Source organism: Humulus lupulus, chromosome 3 (assembly GCF_963169125.1).
Source record: "Humulus lupulus chromosome 3, drHumLupu1.1, whole genome shotgun sequence".
NCBI lineage: Eukaryota > Viridiplantae > Streptophyta > Magnoliopsida > Rosales > Cannabaceae > Humulus > Humulus lupulus.
In genome coordinates this window covers 248,293,612-248,299,958 of record NC_084795.1, presented here as the reverse complement: position 1 = coordinate 248,299,958, position 6,347 = coordinate 248,293,612, and positions in this window count along the sequence as shown.

Below are 6,347 nucleotides of genomic sequence, written 5' to 3'. Positions count from 1 at the left end.
AGACAACTCCTTTGAGTTCGACATCATTGCTTACACGATCACTATTCTATACGAACGATTCGTACGCTTGCGATTTATAAATATTTAAAACATACTCATTTTGGGTCCATTAAGATTTTGGCGCCGTTGCCGGGGAGTTGCAAGAAAAGAAACAAATTTTATCTCAAGGTTAATGAATTCTTGTACTAGTTATTTTATTTTTTTTGTACTAAAAAAAAAACTATGTATGCAAAAATATATATATTTATATAAAAACTACACAAAAAAGATAAAAAGAAAATTTGAGACGGTTCTACCACCCATAAAAAAAACTTACTTATTTATTTATATATATTTTTTTTTAGTTGACGGCACTTGTGCCTCCTATCCATCTTTTCAATTTTTATAATTGACGGTACTTGTGCCTCCTATCTATCTTTTTAAATTTTTATAGTTGATGGCACTTGTGCCTCCTAACTTTGTTATAATTTTATTTTGTTTATATCTTTGTTAGTTGACGGCACTTGTGCCTCCTAGATTTTGTGTTATTATTGTTATTTTGTGATAGTTGACGGCATTTGTGCCTCCGAACTTTTTATTTTATTATATTGTTATTAGTTGATGGCACTTGTGCCTCCTAAATTTTGTTTAATATCTTAACATTGTTTTTGTTCTCTTAATTTTATTTTATTTTCCTTTTTACCTTAGTTGTCATTTTATAAAAAAAAAGTTTGTCATTTAGTTTTTACCATATGTATTATTTTAATTATAGTTGGAATTTTGAGTACAACTATTATGAGCACTCAAATTTAAATTATGGAGAAACTAATGATATGTATGATATGCATAATTCTTTTGATATCCCATTTGCCCCCACCTATAATCCAAGTTTTTCATGGAGTCATACCCATTCTCCAATAGAGCATGAATTCAACATGCCTAATCCAAGTCATGTCCAATCCGACCTATCATATCCCATTCAATAAGAAACGAATCCATCTTTAGAGGATACCCTACAACAGTTCCTGCAATCAACCTACCAAATCTTACTAGCCCAGTCTCAGTCAATCTCAAAAATTGAAACAATAGTAGGACAACTTGCAACTGTTATAGAGTCAGAAAAATAAGTTTATCCCAACCAACCCATTCCCAATCCAAATAGTCAAATTCAAAGTGAAAAAGAGAATGAAGTAGTTGAAGAATTTGTAATATGCATCCAACCCCCTAATAAAACAAAAGAGTTGGATGAAATAATTTTCGAGGCTCATGAGGAAAATGAAAAAAGATATGATTATATCTCAAGAGCCCATAAATGAAAAAATTTGTATATTTACTCAAAATGAAAAAGAGCCTAATATAGATATGCAATTTTCTTATTTTATTGATATTCCCTTAAAATTGCATATTTCTAATTTTCTTGTAGGTGTGATGTTGTCAATCATTATTAATGACATTTACATCAAAGTCATAACTCACCCTACTAATAAAATTTTACACCATCGATTGGGTGTAGGTTGAAAGAAAAAAATTATAGTCGAGCTAAAGACTATAAACTAAAGCGCTTTGTGGGAGGCAACCCATACTTTCATGTTTCATTTTATATTTCACTTTTGTTGTGTGTTATGTTTTTCAAATTCCAAAAAGCTTGAAGGAAACTTCTTGCCCAAAAAGAAAAGAAGAGAAGCAAACAAAAGAGCCAAATCAAGAAAGCATTCATCAAAGGGAGTAGTTCTTAATTTTTTTCCATTTTATTAAACATTGAGGACAATGTTTCATTTAAGTTTGTGGGTAATGTGTATGCATTTTTCTTTGTGTTTATGTGTATTTTTCTTTGTGTTTATGCATGCTTTTCATTTGTTGTAAAATTCAAAAAAAAAATTATTTTCCTTATTTGTTTTTCTTTTTGTTTTTATGTGATTTTCATTTGTTATATAATGTAAAAAAAAAATATTGGTGATTTTCATTTTCCGATGATAAGAATTATGATTAAAATTGTTCTTAGTTCTTAGAAATATATATATATATATAATTATTAAGATTTACTTTTAATTTTTAAGTTAGTTTTGTTTATATATATATTTTTCATAATATGTCACTTTTCTATTTTATTCGAATTTGTGATATTTGGATATAGTTTATTTAAACATTAAATTATTTAAATCTCTAAAAAAAAAAAATTAAAAATCCTAGAATTTGCTTGATTATCTCTTGAGATTTAATTTATTTTTGTTTGCATAAGCTTGTCTAAATGTTCACATGATGATTTGATGTTTTTGTGTTTGTATGTTAAGTATCTATTTTGAAAACAATTTTAACTTTTAAAATTAATTACATAAGCTTTGCTTTTATTTGTGATTTTTTTTGAACTATTTCCATTATGTAATTTTTGAGGTAAACATTTGACATCACCAATTAAAAAAAAAAGTGTGTTTTTAATTTTTCTTTTGCTCGAGGACTAGCAAAATATTAAGTTTGGGGTGTGATAACTCTACAAAATATAGTTATTTTACCACTTTTTAGATGCTAAATGTTGCTTAATTCTTGAGTTTTTAATTAATTTATAAGTTTTTGAGTATTTTTGAATTTATTAGTCTTGTTTTGATTTTATATATTTTTGTGTGTTTTTATAGTTATTTTGTTGTTAAATGTTGTAGTTAATTATTTGAATTATTATTGTTTAATTTGAGATAAAAAAATGTTGTATTATTGAACTTAAATGTTAAATATAAATTAAGTTTTAATTAGTATTTTCATGGAACTTATGTTGTATATTTGATTATTGAAAATATTTAGTTTTAATTTAATTTATGTTTTTTTTTATAGGAGATATGTTGTATTTTTGGGCTCTTGAAAAGCAAGAAAAATGAAGGAAAAATAGTACTTTTGAGAAAAAAGAAAGGAGAAAAATAGTATTGTTGAAATACCAAAAACATTCCCGCCCAGCAGCTCCACGCAAGGCCCACTCCCAGCCCCTTCGACCCACCAAGCCTCCAATAGCTGCTCCTGCTCCCATCGAAGCTTCCCACCACGCCCAAGTGCCTCCCCTCCTCTCCAGCCAACACACGGGCCTGCTCTTCTGCCTCAGCAACCCTTCAGCCCAATGCCCAACACTGCACCTGCCAGGCCAAAGCTTCAGCAGCTCAGACAGCCCAGCCCGCCTGGCTTGACTCCAACGCCTGGTTCCTTGCCTCAGCTGCTACAAGCAGCCAGCCACCTCCACCTGCCCTAGCCCACAAACCATTTTTCTCTTTATTTTTGTTGAGCCCAACAAAAGCACCCTTGTCCTCTTTGTCTAAAAATATTATTTTTTACCCAAACTTTTCTACACATTTTCCTCCAAAACATCATCATTACACCCTATAATTTACCCATATTTGCCATATTATTATTAATTTAACTAATTTAATCAATTTAATTAATTTAAATTGATTATTTTAATACTCTCATTTTGGCTATAAATAGGGAATTTTCAAGACCATTTAGGTGTGCTTGATTTTGGGGGGAGGTTACACTACACACTTACCACATTTCAAAACCTCTCTATTCTCTTCATCTTCTTCTTCTTTTTGGTTATTTTCTATGTATTTGTAGAGGAAAAATTTGGGAGTTTTCCTCCAAATTTTCCTAAGTTATGTTTGTAATTTTTTTGTTTGTATTTTCTGTTCGGGTTTTATGCCCTAATTAAAACCCAAAATATTTGTAATATCATTTATTATCAATAAAAGAATAGAAATCATTTTTTAGACTTGGTTAATTGTTTTGCTCACATGTTTTATTTTCATGATTATTGGTTTAATATAAACTTCTATTAAATCCCGAGCATATAGCTAATCTTATTTATAGTGACGTAATCACAGTAGAATATAAATATGATTATATGTTCAAAATAAGTTAATCATAAGATTAGTCAGTGCACAGGATTTACACTGACTTGCCAATCTATGATATGATCTACTTACACATTACAGTGTTATGTTCTTTCCAGAACATTAGCAAAGTAGATAAGATCAGATGTATTTGTTACATCGGACTGGACCGATATTGACAGTTGATAAGATAAGTAAACATATTGTTATTATCTATTCTAGTCATATCATATAGTTGACCATATGTCAATTCAATCTCAATTCTGAGTGGTTAGTATTCTAACTGATTGTATTATTTGAGTTCTTTGACTTGTTTGTTACCAGCTTACCCTACAGACTAGCCCATACTTACATCTTGGGAATTCAGTAGTATAATTGAGTGGGAGTGTTAATCATATATATGAACATATATATCTTCTGATGAAAAAGTGAAACGATGGTTTCCTTTTAGTTTGGTTCAAGGTGTTAAATGATAGAGATCTCATTTCAGTAATTAAATTAGTTTACTGAAATATATCATTTACAAGGAACTAAGTGTTTTAAGGATAAAATACAATGAGGGTAAAACAGTATTTTAGACCTATCTCATTGTAGACCGTCTATAAAGGATTGAGTGACAATTATGGTTGTAACAATGGATAATCAATAGTGTACGCCCTGATTTTCCCTCGGGCTGATTAGCGAGCTGAGGTGCGGCCTAATCATGATTACTAGGCAGACATCCCCAGGACCGGAGCTGCCATCGTAAGGTCCTACCTCCTTAGCTCGGGGTAACCTAAGGGTTCGCCAAGATTGCCTAAGGATTGAGTCTGGACCCGGAAGGCCGCAGGTCGAGTGAAGATCCAGCTCGTGATACGAGCTGGAGTTAGAGGCTGTGACCCCTTATAAAGTCAACCACGCAAGGTAAACGTGCATATATCAGACATCACGTGTTGGATATATCCCTGACTTCTCGGACACGCAGCAGGAACGTGCGTATTCAGACTCCCACGACAGGTTTGGGCCGTGCGGCCCATTATCCCCTTATTTATTGATTTGACCACACTTATGTGTCAGGTTTAGGAATTAATCATGAATGTCACAAGAGTTGACATGATAGGTAAGAAGGTCACGGGATGACCTTCTTACCAACTCCCAGGTGCCTTATCCTATAAATATGGAGACCTTGGGAGTTAATAAGGGTTGGGTTCTCGATTGTAAGAAATACTCTGTAATCAAACACCCAGTATATAGCAATAATACTGACTAGTGGAGTAGAAGGATTTTAACCTTTGAACCACTTAAAAAACGTACTTTGAGTCACCATTTCATTTTCAAAGATCATATATCTGTTTCGGTTCAATCTAAGCGTTAATCCCTTTCTCTTCTTTTCTTAATTACCTGTTGGCGAAGAACCGCGTCAACAGTTTGGTGCTTTCATTGAGAGCAAGTTCGATTAGCGCTGTCGCAAACATCCAACTATGGTGACTACTCGATCCAGGCACGGTAACGAGACAGAACAGCATGATGGGCAGGAGGCTCATCATACTGCCATCCCTGGTGAACAAGTCCCTGAAGTCCAGCAGCGGCCAGGAAAACAGCCGGCGGGCCAAGATGACACCGGAAGTTCGGCGCCCCGGCCGCCTAATCCAAACCCATGTTATTACACTGCGGTGGAGATGGAGAATGCTCAGCTGAGGAGCCAGCTAGCAATAGCTAACCAGCAGATCAAGGATGTGCTGGCCCGACTACCCCCTCTCACAACCGACGCTAACGTCAGAGAGAGGCAAGGCGAGGCTCCTAAGTCTCGCCGGGGTAACCGGTCCAGGCATAGCCGCTTGGACAGACTTCCGACAGCCAACTCCACTCCTTCATCACACCATCGAGAGGCAAACTTCGAAGAAGTGCCTAGAGCCGGACAACAGCAGTACAACTGTTCGATCAGAACTTTGACTCCTAGCTCTGAACCAGCCTCGAGCGCGCCCAGGGCAACTCGAAGAAACTCCAGAAGGAGGTCCGGGGAGGGCTCGCAGCATTAGCCCGTCCCCAACAACCGTCCTGCGCCTCGTCCAGATCGCTAGGCGCGGGACCAGCAGGTTGGCAGGGCCGAAAGGCCCCCACCGAACTTGATCTGTCCTGACGGAACCAGGATCGCCTCTCCGGTCAAGCATCCTCCGTCTCCAATCAGATATCCATCCCCTCCTCGGCTCGTCCGAGATATCCCAGCCTATGGGAGTAGCAGGAGAAACCCACCATCAGCCGGACCTTCTCGACGTAGCAGGGCGCCAAGGGAAAGCCCAGATCCTCAACACCAAAGGCGAGCTCCGAGCCTCTCTAGCAGGAGTTACTGGACCGGCAGTCGCCGGAGTGACCTTTCTGGCAGGGACCTACGTCAGCGTCTATGTTCGGCACAAAGCCCACAAGCCACTCGGGGAGGCGATCTGCGAGATCGCCTTAACTCTCATAGAGGGGAGCCAGCAGGAGGAGATAGCCATGCTTGCTCGGGGGGGGGGGGGGGGGCTT